This window comes from Oryx dammah, unplaced genomic scaffold (assembly GCF_014754425.2).
Source record: "Oryx dammah isolate SB20612 unplaced genomic scaffold, SCBI_Odam_1.1 HiC_scaffold_22, whole genome shotgun sequence".
In the NCBI taxonomy this organism is placed as follows: domain Eukaryota; kingdom Metazoa; phylum Chordata; class Mammalia; order Artiodactyla; family Bovidae; genus Oryx; species Oryx dammah.
In genome coordinates this window covers 22745103-22766111 of record NW_024070206.1, presented here as the reverse complement: position 1 = coordinate 22766111, position 21009 = coordinate 22745103, and the positions used below count along the sequence as shown (strand labels likewise).

The 21009-nt window shown below is 46.1% G+C and overlaps 1 protein-coding gene and 1 long non-coding RNA gene across 7 annotated transcripts in view; one reads left to right on the top strand and one right to left on the bottom strand.

Moving 5' to 3' along the window:
- The window catches only part of EPB41L3 (erythrocyte membrane protein band 4.1 like 3), a 206866-nt gene that overhangs the window by 120827 nt on the left and 65030 nt on the right, over positions 1-21009 (bottom strand). For 2 of the 5 annotated variants that reach the window (XM_040264658.1, XM_040264662.1), the window contains exon 1: positions 14431-14584. The exons of 1 other annotated variant lie outside the window; for it this stretch is intronic. The gene's annotated coding sequence lies outside the window, so the exon portion shown is untranslated. Of the gene's footprint in view, positions 1-14430; positions 14587-21009 lie in introns of those variants that run through there. 2 more of the 5 variants (XM_040264659.1, XM_040264660.1) reach the window with 2 other exon arrangements.
- Positions 9225-19630, top strand: LOC120881089. 2 transcript variants are annotated; one of them, XR_005725211.1, is made up of 3 exons: positions 9225-16389; positions 18560-18666; positions 19346-19630. It is a non-coding gene; the product is annotated as an uncharacterized LOC120881089 (long non-coding RNA). The 2 variants fall into 2 exon arrangements; XR_005725212.1 differs by lacking the exon at positions 9225-16389 and adding an exon at positions 17466-17809.

The window sequence follows — 21009 nt, the reverse complement described above, 5'->3', positions numbered from 1 at the left end:
TGTTCTTCCTTTTCAAAAATTCTCAGGCAAAAGAGTCACTTAGCATTTACAACCAAGAACTGTGAGACAACAAATCCAATGCCCTGTATGTTTAAGAGCAGAGGGTGGGGCCTCTGCCCGGCTTTGTCAAGAGAAGGTACTGAAGCCACCAGCTGTGTCTCCCCTGCTCAAGGTCCCAAGGAGGCTCTGCAGAGCACTGGGGACATCCCACATTGGAGGAAGCCTCCGCAGGTGTCTCCTCGCTGAGTTTCTGCAGGACCACTGCTGCACTTGACCGTGGGATCGTCCTAGCTTCAACCATGAGGTCCATCCGACACAGAGGATGGTCTTTGTTTTTCCGTAGAAAGGACTCACCCTCCTTCCCCTGCACTGAGGGGGATTCAGCTGAGCATACCTGGTCCCTTCCTCCCATGGTTAGTTATCCCCCAGCTTTGCTCTTTGGGCCTCAGGGAAACACCGGGAGGGAGTGTTTCACCCCCTTCACTGTGCTCCCCAAGTGTTATAAATGAGCATAGCCCAACCTACAGTGTCCTCAGGGATGAAAGCCTCAAACACAGCTCAGGAATGAGATTGCTTCATCTTTTGCGGTAAGTTAAGGTCCTTCCTGTCCCTGCTCTTCAGCTGCACTTCCTACTTCCTGCTGGGTGTCCCGACACACTAACAACAGGTAGTAACCAATGACATTTCAAATGTGTCAAACCAGAGATGCCCCCTAAAGAAAGATGCTTCAAATCAAGGAGTGAGCAATCGAGGCCAAATAAACTAGGTCAGCAGATTTATTTCTGAGCTGAAAAAGTTGGATATGTTTCTGAGTCACAGAGCATTAATCACGGAAGACAATCAAGCTAAATTGCTTGCCTCACAAGGGCAAGGATGGAGCCAGGTCAGAGTGGTTACGCACCTCCCAGGAGTTAAACTGTTATGGTTAGAAAAGGCCCAAGTATAATAATTCATTTTCCATCAGAGTATTATTTTGTTATCAAGGTCACTGCCCATCAAATAAGACAAATAATAAAATTGTTCTTCCACGTACAGTATCTTTCAGGAATTCAAACCCAATGTTTCCACGATCAAAGTGCTCTTTAAAAAGGAAATATCTAAAAACTGGTCATGTGAAATCCAATTAATGATAAATAGGTTAAAACAGCAAGATCAAACCAGTGAATCCTAAAGGAAATCAACCCTGAATATTCACTGGAAGGACTGATGCTAAAGCTGAAACTCCAATACTTCGGTGAGCTGATGCAAAGAGCCGACTCACTGGAAGAAAAGACTCTGATACTGGGAAAGATAGAGGGCAAGAGGAGAAGGGGACGACAGAAGTTGAGATGGATGGATGGCATCACCAACTCAACAGACGTGAGTTTGAGCAAATTCTGGGGACAGTGAAGGTCAGGGAAGCCTAGTGTGCTGTGGTCCATGGGGTTGCAAAGAGTCAGACACGACTAAGCGACTGAACAACCGCAGCAGCAAGTGCCACAGAATCACAGACCCTAAACGAAACAAATGCATTTAAATCACCACACTGTCCTCAGGACATCTCCCAAGAAGATTCCTTCCATAGGAGAAACAGTCAATGCACATTTGACACTTCTGAGGACTGTGGTGGTGCTGTTTCTACTGAATGGACTTCAACATCATCCTCTTTCCAGTATCAGATAAAAGAATGCCAAGAAGCAAGACTGGTCTATCAGGTAATTCCATTTCACTTTTATAAAGCCATAACAATGATTAACAAACCCTTTAAAGCAGTTTCAGAGCATCCAACTTGCTAATCTGGGTCTGAGACAGAATCCAGACTGCCTATGCTGAGAAATGATGGCTTCAAATTGAGTAATGGCTGTTATCAGACCGCCTAAAACCAGAGAAGCCAGAGGCAGGGCGCGCGTCCTGCTGAGAACTATCGTGTGGTCATGCATGGATGTACGTCAGGAGGAATGACAATGGGGGCTGATGGGGGCAGGGGGTGCAAGCTAGCCATGCCAGCGGTCATCAGAGAATATCTAAGCTGCTATCCAGAAAAACATCTATTTCTGCTTTACTGACTATACCAAAGCCTTTGACTGTGTGGATCACAATAAACTGTGGAAAATTCTGAAAGAGATGGGAATACCAGACCACCTCTCCTGCCTTTTGAGAAACCTGTATGCAGGTCAGGAAGCAACAGTTACAACTGGACATGGAACAACAGACTGGTTCCAAATAGGAAAAGGAGTACGTCAAGGCTGTATATTGTCACCCTGCTTATTTAACTTATATGCAGAGTACATCACGAGAAACACTGGGCTGGAAGAAGCACAGCTGGAATCAAGATTGCCAGGAGAAATATCAATAACCTCAGATATGCAGATGACTCCACCCTTATGGCAGAAAGTGAAGAACTAAAGAGCCTCTTGATGAAAGTGAAAGAGGAGAGTGAAAAAGCTGGCCTAAAGCTCAACATGCAGAAAACGAAGATCATGGCATCTGGTCCCATCACTTCATGGGAAATAGATGGGGAAACAGTGGAAACAGTGGCTGACTTTATCCTTCTGGGCTCCAAAATCACTGCAGATGGTGATTGCGGCCATGAAATTAAAAGACGCTTACTCTTCAGAAGGAAAGTTATGACCAACCTAGATAGCATATTCAAAAGCAGAGACATTACTTTGCCAACAAAGGTCCGTCTAGTCAAGGCTTTGTTTTTTCCAGTGGTCATGTATGGATGTGAGAGTTGGACTATAAAGAAAGCTTAGCACCGAAGAATGATGCTTTTGAACTGTGGTGTTGGACAAGACTCTTGAGAGTCCCTTGGACTACAAGGAGATACAACCAGTCCATCCTAAAGGAGATGAGTCCTGGGTGTTCATTGGTAGGACTGATGCTGAAGCTGAAACTCCAATACTTTGGCCACCTGATGCAAAAAGCTGACTCATCTGAAAAGACCCTGATGCTGGGAAAGATTGAGGGCAGGAGGAGAAGGGGACGACAGAGGATGAGATGGCTGGACGGCATCACCAACTCGATGGACATGGGTTTGGGTGGACTCTGGGAGTTGGTGATGGACAGGGAGTCCTGGCGTGCTGCAGTTCATGGGGTCACAAAGAGTTGGACACGACTGAGCGACAGAACTGATCTGCTTTACCACTCAGTCAGCTCCCCTTTATCAACCAGGCACACTCAACTCACCATCCTGAACTCAAAGGCTCATCCAAGAACATGTCATTGCTGGCATCAAGAAGAAAGGAACATAACGGAAAACAAATTTCCCAATGGAGGGAGACCATTCCATTTCACCAACATTTCTGGAATACCTGGATAGAGAAATTCCAGGTCTCCACCCTCCGCAAGACTAGACATGATACACAGATTCAGAGAAAAATACTGTCAATAAAAGAAGCAGAGAAAAGGGCAGTCATGAAAGCTTTCTTTTGGATAAGAAATTCTTCAAAACCAAGTTATAAATGATTTTGCTGATAGGATACCATGACTATCTATCCTTATATGTTGGAATCATTTTCTATGGCAATCCAAGTGGAAATTTATCATTTGTTTTTAATTAGAATGCACATCTAATCAAAACCTCACTATCAGAGGGAGAGGGTGGGATGATTTAGGAGAATGGCACTGAGACATGTATACTATCATGTAAGAAACGGATCGCCAGTCTAGGTTCTATATAGGATACAGGATGCTTGGGGCTGGTGCACTGGGATGACCCAGAGAGATTATATGGGGAGGGAGGTGGGAGGGGGGTTCAGGATTGGGAACTCATGTATACCCATGGTGGATTTATGTCAATGTATGGCAAAACCAATACAGTACCAATACAGTATTGTTAAGTAAAATAAAATAAATAAATAAATAAAACCTCACTATTGACTTGATGCTTCATTAAAGAGCCCAGGAAATCAAGCACACTTTGATTTTCCAGCACTGAATACAAAGAGTGAAAATGAGTGGTGTATGAATTATCTTCCAAATTACAAGAAAATGGAATATTCATCGGTAAGGAAGAGGGAAAAAAAAAACGTGTTTACCTTCGACTGTGCTAATAATGGAAGGGAAAGAAGGGGGCAGGCCAGATGGCATGTCTGAGACGGTACAGATGATTGTGGAAGTGCTAATTCTTGAGGAGGGGGAAAATTACGATACTCTAATGAGCATAAAGAACTCAAGTCCAAATTAATTGAAAATGACTGGAACCCAACTGTCGCCCTGGGAAGCATGGCTGAACTCACAGCTCAGAGCAGGATGGTCTCGACCTGGTGCACACACACCAGCTCCTTCACCTCTTGGCAAGATCCCTTGGGCCACACAGGCCAGCTTTTCCCATCAGGGGGCCTCACTTACTGAAGCTATATTTACAATTCAACATTAAATCACTCTGAACACAACCGTATCCACTAAATCAAAGGTTAAAGATGGATCAATAAAAAATTCTCCTTCGTAAGCTCACATCTTCTTTTATTTTTGGATTGATAATGAAATGTGTTTGTTTTCTAAAAAAAAGAAAAGAATTCTGCACGTATGTACAATGTAGATTTATTCATAATAGACAAACCACCACAACTAAAATGTCCACAATAAAAACGTGGCAAATTCCTATCACACCGTATCTTGAAAGACTCCTTCAGTTAGCTGGGTACTGAGCAGCACTGTTCTCAAAGCTGGGGTCCATGGTGAACAGAAGAGATGTTAAGTCCTAGAACAGATGAAGCAGATGCTCTGGTTGGGGGAGGCACACAGCAGACCCAAACAAGTAACACAGCTACTCATATGAAGAAAAGGGAGGCAGAGCAGGGAGTCAGTGCTGGGTGGGGTGAGAGGTGATGGGGCACAGGTGCAGAGGCAGCTGTGTAGACCTGCTTAGGCAGGATGTCCCAGGCTGATGGGCAGCAAGGACACTCGTCCCTTGGTGTCTGTTTTCGGGAGGGGTGATTGATTCCAGGACACCCTTGGATACCAAACTCCACAGAAGCTCAAGTCTCTTATGTAAAATGGCATACGCCCGGTCACTCAGTCATGCCTGACTCTTGCTACCTCATGGACTGTAGCCTGCCAGACTCCTCTGTCCATGGAATTCTTCAGGCAAGAATACTGGAGTGGGTTGCCATGCCCTCCTCCAGGGGATCTTCCCGACCCAAGGATCAAACCCTCATCTCCTGCATTGGCAGGTGGGTCTTCACCACTGAGTTACCTGGGAAGCCTGTAAAATGGCACAGTATTTGCTTCATCTCTACATTACTTACAGGATTCCCTGATGGCTCTGCAGGTAAAGAATCTGCCTGCAATGTAGGAGACACAGGTTCATTCCCTGGTTCAGGAAGATCCCTGGAGGAGGAAAATGGCCACCCACTCCAGTATTGCCTGGGAAATCCCATGGACAGAGGAGCCTAGCAGACCCTACAATCCACAGGGTCGCAAAGAGTCAGACACTATTGAAGTGACTGAGCATTCACATTACTTATAATACCTAACACAATAGAAATACTCGGTAAACAGTTGTAAATACAATGCAAATGCTATGTAAATAGTTGTTCGGGGCAAATTCAAGTTTTGATTTTTGGAATTTTCTGGAACATTCTTAAAAAATATTTTTCAGTAACACCTAACACAATGGAAATACTATGTAAATAGTTGTAAGTACAATGCAAGTACTATATAAATAGCTGCTGGGGACAAATTTACATTTTGCTTTTTTTGAACTTTCTAGAACATTCTGAAAAAGTATTTTTCAATCCATGGTTGGCTGAATCCAGGGATACAGAGCATGAAGATACAGGGTTGTACCATGTTCTGAGGTGGGAAGCACAATCCTGTTCAAGGCCTGGTGCGGAAGCCACGAACACTGGTTAAAGCATCAGTTTTCACTCCCAAGAACTACACCCTGGGCTCCTGGAAGTCATGGAGCCTACAGGATGAAGAAAGCTGCAGAGGGACAGGTACAAGACACTGTTTAAAGTTGCTTAAATGTGAACACCACCACAAATAATTTAGTGATGCCACAGAGAATGGCTGCTCCTAGGAGGGAGGCAGGTACAAGTGCAGAGGAGAACACAAGGAAAGTAAGCAATTTGGGATAATGCTTTATCTCTTAAAACTGGATGTGGGATACAGAGGTGGTCACTGTATCTATTATTCAACTTTTTCAGGTATCAGAAATATCACACACCATTTCTAAGAGAGATCGTCACCCCATCTCGACGTTCTCTGAGATCTGAGTTAAGATCCATCCATGGGTCTTCCTGACATGGATCTCTACATAATGGACAAGGCTGTCCAGTATTTCTAATTTGCTGTGATCAAGAATATTTTACCACTGGTGGAAACGTTTCTGGTACGAGGAGACAGGAAACAAATTAAGGGACTGGAAAAGCTGCCATCACTTTCCTAGCTCTCAAACGACACATTAGAGCCTTTTAGGGTCCACAGACAAGGGCTGCATAGAAGACGGCAAATCTATGTTCAATGCTTTAAACCATCACCAGTATCACCTTAGACACAGCCCCTCATCCACGTAGGAGGCGGGCATTTTTAGCAATGTCACCTTTGCTTCTCAATATACTTCTTTAAAAAAATAAATAAAACACCGTGGATAACAGGACCTCACATATACAGGCGTGTAATTCACACCTCACCTGTATGTGGCAAAGATTCCTGGGGGCATGGGCTCCCCCAATTCCTGCCGCCCCCACCCCGATCTCTACCTCCAGCAGTTCGCTCCATCCTCCAAACCAAGGAAAGCAAGGAAGTAGAAACACCAGGTGCTCCCAGAGGAGATGGGTCCTGCTGTCTGAGTCCCTGTGAGGAGCACCAATGTCACAGCAGCTGAACCAAAGCTGTTGCAGGCACAAGACTGCCTTGGTGCTCCTGGGTGCCCAGGAGCTCTGAGCACTGCTCCTTCTAAACACGCTTCCAGGTGTGTCTGCCCCCTATCCCCCTCCTCCTCTGCCCACCCTATTCACTCATCCTCTCCTGGGCCTCAGCTTCCAAGGCATTAATAGCATCCTTTTTTAATGAGTCCCCATCTTGATCCAGAAGCTGGACCATGAGGACCCCATGGACCTCTGCAACACCGTCACCTCCCCAGTGTTCTTCCTGGATCCAGTCTCATCCCTTAGTCCTGTACCATGTCTGACTAAGCATCCTTTCCCCCTTGGCCTTTGTACCTGCTGGTCAGTCACCCCACAAACAGCCTCTCTCTAGTCCACTCTGGATCCTACCAGATGCTTCCCTTCTTCTCCGCCACTTGCTGACTCTTGGCCACTGTCCAGGTCCAGGTTAGACCTCACTCCCTTCTGCCAGGACCACATCCCAAGTCTGGGTGGTGAGCTTCTTGGGGAGAACTTGGAGCCTGATGCCCCTTTCACGGGCAGTGGCAGCTCTGTGCCCTGGGGGAGCCCAGCAAGTGGCTGCTGCGTATTTTCTTTTGCTCTGTCACGGACACTGGCACGGTGCTACTGCAAAGTCCTCAGGGTGTATTTCCTCATCAGGAGAAGGAATGAAAGCACAGGACAGTGGGAACAAAGCATGGAAGAAATCCAAGATGTTCCTTCAACTAAAGTCTGCTACCCTAACTCACTGAAAAAACCCCACTGATTATCATCACATTCTACATCTTACAGCGTGCAAATTGGATTGGATCAATGGAAAATCACCACTGGCTCATGACGGTGACCAAAGCAGAGACGTTACTTTGCTGACAAAGGTGGATCTGGTCTAAGCTATGCTTTTTCCAGTAGTCATGTACAGATGTGAGAGCTGGACCACAAAGAAGGTTGAGCGCTGAAGAACTGATGCTTTCGAATCGTGGTGCTAGGGAAGACTCTTGAGAGTCCCTTGGACTGCAAGGAGATCAATCAAGTCAATCCTAAAGGACATCAACCCTGAATATTCATTGGAAGGACTGATGCTAAAGCTGAAGCTCCAACACTTTGGCCACCTGATGCGAAGAGCCGACTCATTGGAAAAGACCCTGATGCTGGGTAAGATAGAAAGCAGAAGGGGGCAACAGAGGATGAGATGGTTGGATGGCATCACTGACTCAATGGACATGAGTTTGAGCAAACTCCGGGAGACAGTGAAGGACAGGGAAGCCTGGCATGCTGCAGTCCATGGGGTCACAAGGAATCAAACACAACTGAGCAAGTGAACAACATGAAGGTGATTCCACAGCAAGGAAGGGTTGTTCTACACTCCTACATGAGAATTTACATCTCTGAGAGGTCCAGCAGCTTTTTAGTCAAATCACAAATCCAAGTCGTTGGACATCTTTTGTGTGCACCCACGAGAAGATGAACTGGGACACAGTAAAGTTCTGGGTTCGGGTGAACCACAGTTGCAATAAGAATTCAGAAAAGGGGGGATTTAATACAGATTGAGATCAGAGGCAGGTGTAGGTTTCATAAACGCTGACACTTAAGCAAATTTGGGAAACCTTCTCTAAGAAAAAGATGATACAGTTTGAATTTAAACTTAAGTATAGGCTCCATTAGTTTCATAAATGGTTAAGCCCACATCTGAGTGGGAAGGTTCAAGAAATCAAACTTAAGAGAAAAGAATACATGGTCTCGGTAAAAATCATATCACAAGAAAGGTAAGGTACAAGAAAGAGGGCTTGGTGAGTATAAAATCTATGTGTTCAGTAGCTGGGCTTTCCTGGTGGCTCAGAAGGTTAACAGTCTGCCTGCACTGTAGGAGACCTGAGCTCAATGCCTGGGTTGGGAAGATCCTCTGGAGAAGGGAATGGCAACCCACTCCACTGTTCTTGCCTGGAGAAAATCACGGACAGAGGAGCCTGCATGGGACCACAGCCAGGCGTTGTACCAGGCCCAAAGACATGCAGCTGATGGAAGATGTGATTCTTGCCTGGCACCGATCACTACCTAAGGGTTGATGTCTCACTTGCAGAGGAAGGGTGCAAACAAGAAGGAAGGACTTAACTAAATGTTAACCATCCCCAAGTGACAGTATCTGAAGCAGTCCTCTACACCCATCAACACGGTGACCTGGTCCTACTTCAGAACATTCATCCCAATCTGAAATCCTATTTGTGTATTGCTGGTCCCCCAGCTTGAAATACAGCATCCAGGAGAGCAGAGGTGACTCCAAGATGCTGTCTGAAGGCACCTGCAGAAGGCACAGTGAGAACTGAAAGGCCATCTGATGGGAGTGGCGACCTGCTGGGTCTCTACTGAGCCTGGGCCATAGTGTCAGACAAGCTTCTGAAGACCCTTAGGCTGCATCGCAACTGTAGGTCCAAGGACTGGAAGCTCCCTTTTTTTTTTTTTTTTTTTTTTTAAAATTTGGCTGTGCCAGGTCTTAACTGTAGCATATAGGAGCTTTAGCTGCAGCATGCAAACTCTTAGTTGTGGCATGTGGTATCTAGTTCCCTGAGTAGGGATCAAACCCGGGCCCCTACACTGGGAACGCCGAGTCTTAGCCACTGGATCACCAGGGAAGTCCCCTGGAAGCTCCCTCTTGAGTTCATTTTTCTTTGCTGTTGCTTTTGTTGTTGAGTCACTCAGTTGTATCCAACTCTTTGCGACCCCATGGACTATAGCCCACCAGGCTCCTCTGTCCTTCACTGTCTCCCCAAATATGCTCAAATTCATGTCTGCTGAGTCAATGAATTCATTTTCAGATCCTATTAAATCGATGCCTTGTTTTGTTGCCCCCATATGAAAGTTAAGAATCTCATAATATCTTGAAAATATCTGTAAGACCCCAAGTACTCAGCCTGATTTTGATCAGCAGATCACGTTTTCTCATAGAAGCATCTCTGCTTCACTGACTTCACTCCATTTTTCTATTATTCATCATAAGGAGAGAAAACTAACCTCAACTGAAGATGTATTAAAGAGTCACATATTTTCAATTAGACATTCATTCCATACTCCAGACCACTACACTACATGATTACCATCCCTACTTAACAGATAAGAAAACTAACCCTTAATCCTACTTTTAAATTTTATATTAATTTCCTAGGGCTACAAAAGTGGTAAGTGATGGATCAGCCATAGAGAAACCCAGACAAGGGTCTTTCCTCCATGCTAAGCATTCTCACAATCATTAGGACTATTTATTTCCAGTGTATTATCTTTATTAAGACACTAGCCAGTAGGGTTCCCCTGGTGGCTCAGTGGTGAAGAATTCACCTGCAATGCAGGAGACTCAGGTTTGATCCCTGGGTTGGGCAGATCCCCTGGAGAAGGAAATGGCAACCCACTCCAGTACTCTTGCCTGGGAAATCCCGTGGACAGAGGAGCCTGGCAGGCTACAGTCCATTGGGTTGCAAAGAGTCGGACATGACTCATCAGCTAAACAACAACAGGAGTCTGTGTCTATTAACTAGACACTTGTGATGTACCAGGTACTATGTGCAGAGCTTTGCACGTACTGCATCATTTAACCCTCATAACCGCAGGATCTCGGAGAAGGCAATGGCACCCCCTCCAGTACTCTTGCCTGGAAAATCCCATGGATGGAGGAGCCTGGTGGGCTGCAGTCCATGGGGTTGCTGAGGGTAGGACACGACTGAGCGACTTCACTTTCACTTTTCACTTTCATGCATTGGAGAAGGAAGTGGCAACCCACTCCAGTGTTCTTGCCTGGAGAATCCCAGAGACAGGGGAGCCTGGGGGGCTGCCGTCTCTGGGGTCGCACAGAGTCAGACACGACTGAAGTGACTTAGCAGCAGCAGCAGCAACCTCGGGATCTAAACATTATGGCCATTTTGTAAGTGATCAAATAGACTCAAGAAGTTAAGAGACTTGACCCATGTCACACAGTAACCACACAGCAAGCCTAGGAGCCCATCCCAGGGCTGTCAGATTCCAAGACACACACTGTTATTGTTGTTGTTTTAGTCACTATCCAGGTGGACCTAGTGGTAAAGAATCCGCCTCCCAATGCAGAAGACACAAGAGAAGAGGATTCAGTCCCTGGGTCAGGAAGATATTCTGGAGAAGGAAATGTCAACCCACTCCAGTATTCTTGCCAGAAAAACTTCACGGACAGAGGAGCCAGGCGGGCTACAGTTCACGAGGCCACAAAGAGGAGCGCACGACTGAGCGACTGAGCACAACTATTAACAGTAGCCTCTAGACAGTGCAGTTTCTTCTGCTTGTCTTTCAATATTATTAGAAAATATTTTACCGGGAGTATGCATTGTTCTTAATACCTGAAATAACAGAGAGGTTTTAACTGGAAGGGTAAATAGGAATGAAAATCAGTACATCTTCTGAACATTTCATTTTCCACCCTAATCAGTCCAAAAGTAATAATTAAGCTTCAACTAAATATGATCACAAAAAATATGTCGTGAGTTGCCAAAATACCAATCGCTGAGAGGAACTAGCATTACATACAATTTCTGAAATTTTTTGGATTACTCCTTTAACAAAAGGTCATCTGTCTCCAGACTCCTGTTCTTCCAATACACCCTACATTGATCACCAGATGAACATTGTCTTTCCTACTCCACTACTTTCAATGGCTCCCTAGCACCTAGCAAAGTGCAAAATGTTCCTTAGTCTCATATGCACCATAAGGCCACACACTCTCTCCTGAGACTCATCTCCTATTACTCCACAGGGTAAAGACTACATTCCAGTTACCTTGAGGCCTCCTAACTTTCAGAGTGTTCTATCTGGAATGTCTTCTCAATGACTAGTCAAAGTCCAACTATCTTCCAAGGACCCAAATGGAAAAGCCAAACTTGAAAATGAAGACCGCTCAATAGATTTTTCCTACAAAGGGATGCACCTCAGTTACCAAATACATAGAAGGGGGCATGTGAATAAGCACTGAACATCACAGAGCATTTTTAAAACTAGCGTAGCCAAGTGACAAACCCTCTTTCATAAAATTCATGACACCATTAATTCTAAGAAATAACACAATACATAACACTCTGCCAATTAAGTGGTGACTTATATGCTGGAATTTTAATTTTCTAGTTATTTAGAGAACTCTTTTACACTAATTACATATTCTCTGCATGCACAAAGAGAAACAAAATAAACTAGCCAAGGTACTCAAAAAAATTCTATTATAGATCAAAATCCAACTTTCTCTAATTGCATGCTGATTCAGTTACCATGGTCTATGCCTTTACACAGTAAATACCACCTATGTTTCTTCATGGGTGATGCGCTATTTCTTATGCATGCTCCATTATGTCTCCAAGATTTCCTTCCAATCAACTGACACTCAATCTCCAATTTTTGATGTCTTCGTCTTTATCAATGAATTCAGTTGCCAGTTTTCTTTCTGCCATATGGCTGAGAGCAACTGTAAGACATATCCCAATTTCAGAGATGTGCAAATGTGAAAAAAAAAAAAAAAGGTTTGTTTTAGAGAAAGGATGAAATGTGGGGCTTGACTAAAACACAGAGAAAGTCATTACTGGAGAATGTAAATACAACATATATAAAAAAATGACCAAAGAAGAGAGATCTACATAGATGGCTAATGGGAAGCTGTTATAAAGCACAGAAAGCTCAGCTCAGGGCTCTGTGATGACCTAGAAGGGTGGGGATGGGGGAGTGGGGTGGGAGGAATACTCAAAAGGGAGGGGATATATGTATGTATATATCCCCTCAAAAAGGAGAGGATGTGTATGCATATGGCTGATTCATTTCACTGTACAGCAGAAACTAACACAACATCTTAGGGCAATTATATTCCAATAAAAACATTAAAATAAAAAAATTTAAGGAGAAAATAGTTTTTCTCTTCTTAGTTCAACATCAAGATCAATATCATGGCCCAGCCCTCATTCAGCTTTTGTCTCCCTCCATCTGATCCGTCTCCCCTTCTTCTGAGTACATCTGCTCTACTGATGTCCTCATGACACCAATTAGAGATGGCAGGAAGGGAAGCAGGCTGCCTGCCCATTTTCTCTCAAAGAAGCCGTCCTTTTTTCTCATGGTATCTGCAGTATTCTCTTCTTGGATCAGACAAAACCTCTAGAACCTACCTAATCTGAACTGTGGCCAGAGCAGCAAACTCGTTAGGAAGAGGACCGTGTGGTTAGAAACAACTGCATACAAGAGTCTGAACATTCTCATTTTTAAGGAAGTGGCCATGCTTTTTAAGCCTTGTCGACTATTTTTTAATAGTGAAGCATAAGTCACATACGGCCTCACTTCCTAATCCAATTCCATAAATATTTACTCAATACCCTACGAGTTTAGACCTGTGCTGGTCTGGGAATGAAACTCCAAGCAAAAGGAAAATTAGTCCCTTCAAACAACAGGCACTCATTCAGTTTAAGTGGAGAGAAAAAAACAGCGCATGAGGCAGAGGAAGTATCCCAACTGTTCTCTAGATTGAATACAAACCTTTCTGCTTTTTCTTTTCTTTTTTCAAGTCTGTAAGGAAGGGTTATAAGAACAGTGCATCAAAATGTCAGCCATCTAAAAATTAAGTTGTCAGCTTTTTCCTCTGTACTGCAAATTACCAAAGAATTAGGGGTTTGGCGCTAATAGAAGCTTACAACTGTGAAGTGTGCAATTTAGCCAATCATGGTTAAGTCTAAAAATGCAACACCAAAGACGTTTCAACGAATTGAGCTGCAGTTCTGGTACTTAATTTCAACTTCTCTATTTGGCCTATCCTTCCTTTTTTTTTTTTTTTTTTGGTTTTCCTTCCCTTTTGCGTTGGCAATGTGTTCTGGACAGTGACATGGTTAAATGAGAACTGCTCACAGGTCCCACATACATAATATTCTCCCGTGAGAAAAGGTCAGTCATCTTACTGAAGAGGTGGCAAGAAGACCCCAGGCTGCAGCTGTTCTGTGGGTCTCCTTTATGCTCGCATCACATTCAAGTCAGGAATCACAACAGGAAACTGATTTATTACAAATTCGGGTGCGGCCTGTCTGGGGTCATCTCTGCACTAGAATGCTCAGTTCAGAAAATTCAAAAGTGCTAAATTATAAAATCGTCTACACATAAACCAAAAACTTACATAGAAGTCAATGACCCCAAATCACTGCAGGTTATCTTCTACACTTGTGAAACCTCTTGCTTTCTTTTCCCCATTTTTTTTCTAATTTCCAATTGCAAACACATCACTGGAAAATACATCAGATAGAACACCGTCTACCCAGAAAGAGACTGTGTCTCAACAGATACCACACCACACACTTTTGAAAGACAAGACTAATCACCTACACCAAGAATTTAGCAAGAATGCTACTTAGGTACAAAAAGAGTAAGAAATATACTGACTCTATTCTCTGCATTGATATATACTCGTTAATTAAGTATGATTTTTCAATGGCCCTCCTAAAAAACTAACAATATTTTCCTTAATAGGAGGAAGAGTCAATCATTTCTACTACTGCACACACACACACACAAACCCTCTGCTTCCTTAATCTCGGAAACACACTTTCCCATGCAGGCTGGCATCCATATCTCATGCTTCAAATGATACCTTATGGTGCAGTTCAAGTTGAGAAAGGAGAGCCTCATTCATGGATCAGGCAAAGTTAACGCCGGCAGATGCTTCAGACCGTCTGGTGTTGCTTGCCCCACCCTTGTTTCCTTTGAGCCATAGTGATGTCACAACACCAGACAGGGCAGGGCAGTGACTTCATGGCTCCAGTCCCTGCTTCTGAGCACACAATTCTCTGCAGCCAAGAGGAATCAAATGAGAGCAGAGCTCTCCAGGAGTGCCTGCCGAATTCTCAACAAGCTAGCAGCTGTGCAGCCTTCCGAAAGAATGAGATGCTGCAGTGATACCATCAGAGATCTCTCTAAAGGAAGCGGTGCCAGAGATAAACCCGAGTCATAGTTTTCCATAGTAAGTCTCTATTTCACGATAAAGCTGACATTCACAGGAAAACAATGGTTGGATCCTTAGAAGAGGCTGGGGAGGAAAGATGACCAAGGAACTCCAGGACTTAAGTAATCTCTCTCCATGAGAGTCAAATTCTCAAGAAAAAGAAACATGTCTTTATTTTTCAGCTCACTCTTGGAGTTCTCTTTTACTGGAGAGGACATGAATTCTATTTTGTGAATTTTAAGGCTTTTTTTTTTTTCTTTTCAAAAAATCACCAACTTCAATACCCTGGAAAGTATGTCCCTGCCATAATAATCCAACAAACTGTAAATCAAGGAAGGATTCACAAAATACTGACATCATAACATCTCTTGGTCCATTAACAGTTGCCTCCCTTCTCCTTCGGCAGCCCCTTAATGCATTTGACCAATGTTTCAAGACCAAGGTATGGACAAGAGAGAGTCTGATCAAGTAAAAAAAAAAAAAAAAAAAATCCCAGGTCTCCTATTTCAACACAATTCAAAGTTGGCCCAAGTCCAAGCACTGTACAAGAATTGACAAAACCTGCTTTTAACCTAAATAGCATTGGTACAGAAGACATGACTTAAAAATGAAATGTAAACAGCTCTCTGAGATACTGACCTTTGACCTCCATCTTCTCAATCCTTCAGCTCCAAGGGGTTTACACATTAAATAAAGCGGTCACTCTTCCCGCTACTGAGAAATCATTCAGAAAACACATTCTGCGCTGCCAAAATTATTTGCCTAAAGTGTATTAGCTCGATAAACTGCAGTAACTGGTGCATCTGGTATGTTGCTTTCCTAAACCACTAAAAAATCATAATGCAAATGAGACTATTTAGTATTCAGCTATTTTATTTTCATCAATGCCTTCTGAAATTAACAAATTAAAGTCAGGCTTCTCAATATGGAATTTATTTCCTCTCGAAATGACTTTGTTACTCCAACTAAAGTTTTGAAAGTCTGATACCAAAATTAATGTGCATTTTTAAAAAACGCTGTTTGATCCAAGATACGAATCACCTCCCATTCCCCAGAGTTTACTCAAACTCGATGCGCTCTTTTTCCTTAATAGGGCTTTTCTGCTCAATTTGCTGTATAATTACTGCGTCTAGGGTTCCCAGATCATAAATGGAGGTTTACCATTTTTGTTTGAGACATTAAAAATCAGTGTAAAATTCAAAAAGACTGTTTTTAGTGCTTGGTCTGATCTGATGGTTCTTCTACTAGGAAAGTTATTGCTACCAGGATAAACTCCAACGCACACCTGGCCGCCCCAGAGACCCTAAAATGGACAATTCCGCCAGACTGAGGTTAAAAAAAAAAAGCTGAAACACCAAGTTAAACACGAAATGCAAGCGACGCGTGTCAGGGCTGCCTGGCCCTCTCAGGATTTCTCAGGCCAGCCTCCAGGCGTAATTAACAACACATGTTCTCTTTATCTTTCTCTGTGTTCTGCAACCATCTCAACTTTAACCCTGGGCTGAGACTGAAGGAGAAAAAAAAACCCTAGACAACTTGGGATCCGGAAATCTGGAAACCGAGGAGAGACCGCTCCCGCGGCGAAGGACCACAGGGGCAATAGAATAGGTAACCACACCCACCGCATTGCAGAAGCCGTGAACTTGCCGGGGGGGGGAGGGGGGAGAGGGGAAGGAGGGCGAGAGAAGAGGGGAGACCCCAGCCAGACAGCGGGGGCCCCCGCGGCAGGAGCCGGGAAACACTCGCCTGGAACTGGCGGAGATCCCAACTCCCGGGGTCTCGAGCCCCGCGCCCCGGCCTCCCCGCCCCCAGCCGCCGCAGCGCCGCCCGCGCACACGCCTCCCGGGGCAGCGCAGCCTCACAGGCGCCAGGTGAGCTGCGCCGCCCCCGGGTCCCCGGCCCCGCAGGTGCCCGAGCACCCCCTACCCCAGCTGCGCACCCCGTTAGGAGGACGCTGCCTCCTCCCCCTCCCCGGCCACGCCGCTGCAGCCTCCGCCGCCGTCCGGGGGCCGCCGCCCGCCCCACTTCGGCGAAGCGGACAAGTTACATAAAAGCGGCGGCCGCTTGGAGCGCAGATGCTTTTGTGCGAGCGCACCTTACCGGCCCCGCGCCTGCCGACCCCCGCGCAGACCCTCCGCCGCCGCGCGCAGTGTTCCCCGCGCCCCGGGCGGCGCCGCAGTGTCGCCCCCGCCCCCACCCCACCCGGAGGGGTAACTCAAAACATGGCGCCCGGGACGGGGGGAGGGCTCGGAAACTGACGGAGCAGGGGCCAGCCGCCCCTCTCGGCCGGGGCTCCGGGGGAGGCCCCCCGGGCCGGAGGCCAGGGCTCGGGCCGCGCGCCCGCCCCGCGATGCTGCAGCGCAGGGCGGGCGAAGTGGGCACGTCCCCCGGCGCGGCCAGGCTATTGGGAGGGGGTCCCCGCGGGGGTCCCGGCGGGCCGGGCGGGGAGGGTGCCCGGCTCCCGCGATTCGCGCGGCTGAGCGGCGCTGCAGCCACGCGCCTGTCCCCGGCCTCCGGCCAGCCCTGCGCCCCCGGCGACCCTGCACCTCCCTCGGACCCCGCGGCCCCGCAGGCAGAAAAGTTACCTGGGCTGGGCCAGGGGGCCCGGGCGCGGGGCGGCGGCGGCGGGGGGACCGGCTGGGGCGCGCGTCCTCGGCGCGGCGCGGCGCGGAGGCTCGGGCGTCGGGAGGCAGCCGCAGACGCGGGCGCTCGCCGCGCTCCCCGCCCCCCTGGCAGGAGACTCGGGAGGCTCCGCGGGCTGCGGCGGGGCACACGCCCAGGGACGCGCCCGGCCCGGCTCGGCCGCTGGGGAGGGGGCGCGGGGGACTTCAGGGCCGTCGTGCCGCAGCCTCCGCCTTCTCCATCCCGGCGCAGGGTCGGGCTGAGGAGGACGCCTCCCAGACCGCTGCCAATCGCCTGAGCCTCCGGGTTTCTACTGCGATCACTGCCGGGCTCTCTATCCGCCCCGCACCCCCACCCCTCCCAGACACCCCCGGGAGAGTGGGGGGAGGGCGTACCTGACCTTCAGGTGAGTTATTTACCGGCTTGGGGACTGCAGGTCCCCCCACCTTTTTGAAAGGAAAAAAAAAAAAATCAAATTGGCGGCGTTTTGCATCGGGTAGGTGTCCCAGAAAGACTAAGTTAATGGAGAAGACCTGAATTAGAGGTTGAGGGAGGTTTCCTGTTTTTCAGGCAGCCTCTTGCTCCCCACCGTCTCCCCATCCCCGACCTAAAGCTGCAGATACAGGTGGTCTTCCGGGCCTAATGGGAAGTCATAATTGATAACGCTTCCCACTGAAATGGCGGGGTTGGGGCGGGGGGGGGGAGTGGTTTGCAGGCTAAAGAAATTATTCCTATTTGTCTCGCAATATCACAGCCCTAGCCAAGTAACCAAGGCACATTTATTAAAATGTTAAAGGGCTTCTCCAAATACTCCTAGTCACCTTTCTGGGAGCTCACCGACTCATTCAGGGAGGGAAAAAATGGATTTACGCAAGTGCTGCGTTTACTATCGAGTGCCAGATACGTGGTGCACAGTTAAATGGCTGCGGCAGAGCTTCGGAACCGGGTCTGTCCGTGACCCGGTGTTTCCAGGACGGGGAAGATGGCAATAGAAAGGGGAGAGGGCTACACAGTGCAGGGAACCATATTCAATGTCCAGTAATAAACCTGATGGAAAAGAATAAAAGGGAGGGGCATTTTTCAGACTGTATTAGAGACAAGAGTTGGAAAACTGGTTCCTGTGTTTCTGTGGAGTTTATGGGCCTGCATTCTATAGGTTTGCAGCTTTGGGAAATTTTGAGGAAGAAAATGTGACTTGAGTCATGTCATAAGAAAAATATTCTGATAACAGTGCAAATACTAGAAAGGATGGACAGACAGGAGGTGAGTATGGCATTGTTCCAAGGACCAGAGATAAAGACCTGAGCTGTCTTTTAAGTGACAGACAAAGGTGACAGTTCAAACACTGGTTGTGTTTGGTGATGACCTGTGTTCATTTCCTGTGGGGGCCACAAGAGTGTTCAGAGATATATATACACATATATGTAACATCTGTGCATATATGGCGGTATGTGTTGCATATGAGATCTGTGAATAAAGAAAGGATTTCTTTTCCTATTTTATATATGCACACTAAACCACTTTCCTTTCAAGTGGACTTGAACAAATTGTATTGTTTACAGTATACACTGCATTGGCATTATCACTGGAGATACAGATGGTTTCATATTTTCATTCATTTTATTGCAGTATTTTTGCTATTTTTTTTTAATTGAAAGTGAACTGCCTTCTCCCTGACTGATGAATCTTGGATCTTTCTAGTGATGGAAAAAATCAGCAGTAGTGTATGAAGTTCTATTTTCTTGGGAGAAAATGTTCAAATTCTAAATATTAGTTTTAAAAGTTAGAAGTACCTAACTATTCATCCTAATACTGCATGAATTCAAAATTTGGAGTGAAAACCATACTGCCTCATAGTTTAATAGTTAACCTGGGAAGCAATTATTATGAAACTATTTGGGCTTGACCAAGGCTCTATGGTATTCTTCTTTGTTTTTCCTAGCACACATGTGGAGAAAAAGAAAGGCCAAACAAAAATTCAGGAGCGTCACAGAGCTAGCTCGTCAGTACTTGCTTGTATCTCTGTAATAAACACTCTTCTTTCTACCTTGTGAATATCATGCCAAAGCCGCTGCTAGTCATCTGTCTCCCCACAGTGCCTCACTGGGTACATTGCAAGCAAGCGGTGAACACTTTTGCTAAATGAATAAATGGACATGGAATAAAGAACTAAGTTGTCACTTGGACGGTTCTGTTTCCTCACAAATAAAGGACTATTTCCAAAATGCTTATGTTTCAAAAGCACTTCAGTTCAGTTGCTCAGTCGTGTCTGACTCTGCGACCCCATGAATCGTAGCACACCAGGCCTCCCTGTCCATCACCAACTCCCGGAGTTCACTCAGATTCACGTCCATCGAGTCAGTGATGCCATCCAGCCATCTCATCCTCTGTCGTCCCCTTCTCCTCCTGCCCCCAATCCCTCCCAGCGTCAGTCTTTTCCGATGAGTCAACTCTTCGCATGAGGTGGCCAATAGGGTTCCACAAAATAAAAAGACATTAATCCATATTAATGTTGTTTAGTATCTGACTCTTTTGCGACCCCATGGACTATAGCCCACCAGGCTCCTCTGTCCAGGCAAGAATACTGGAGTGGGTTGCCATTTCCCGACCCAGAGATCAAACCCATGTCTCCTGCATGGTTTTTACCACTGAGCCGTCAGATATTAATACCTGCTGAGTAAAAACAATAATGTAAAGATTACACTTATGAATTATAACTCTTTGGAAAATAAAATAAGGAGCTCCTCCACTTGGAAAAGAGAAGGAAATCAAGAAAGTAAGGTGATACTATTCATAAAACACTAATAAACACTCTACATCCCTCCAGCTATCAAAGCCACTCTACCCCCAGAGAATTTGATATTCTTGTCTGTGTAAGACCCATCATGGTGCTGCTTCAATGGGTTACAGAAAAGTAGTTCTTGGGTCAAAGAAATGCCTTTCATACAGTCCCAGAGTGAATGCAGATTTGGCATGAGATCTCAGATTCCAGATTTTCTGTGTTCATACAGGAAATGCTGAAATAATCCATGAAATGTGGGGCAAGGATGACCCAGGCCATGACTCCAGCCCAGGTCTTCATTCTTTCTGGTCTCTCCCACTAAGAGAGAGGCTTACCCTATAATGGGCTTTCTGAGATTGCTCTCTTGTAGGGAAGATACAGGCTTCCCAGGTGGGTCAGTGGGTAAAGAATCCACCTGCAATGCAGGAGACACGATTTGATCCCTGGGTCAGGAAGATCTCCTGGAGAAGGAAATGACAACTCACTCCAGTATTCTTGCCTGGGGAATCCCATAGACGGAGGAACCTGGAAGGCTACAGTCATAGGTTACAAAGAATTGGACACAACTGGAGTGACTGATCATGCATGCACGCAGGGAAGATACATCACTAAAGGCCAGCAAGCTATCCAGAATTCTAGCCATGGTCCAGAGAAAAGGGACACAGCTCACTTTAGGCAAAGTATGTGTGTGACTTCATCCCAAACTGTAGAGACAGGATTCCCCACGAGCCCCCATCCATCCACGAGCATCAACAGCATGCTAACTCCGTGGTACGCACGGGTACCATGCTACCTGATGAGCAATGATAACTCCAGCCTGATGG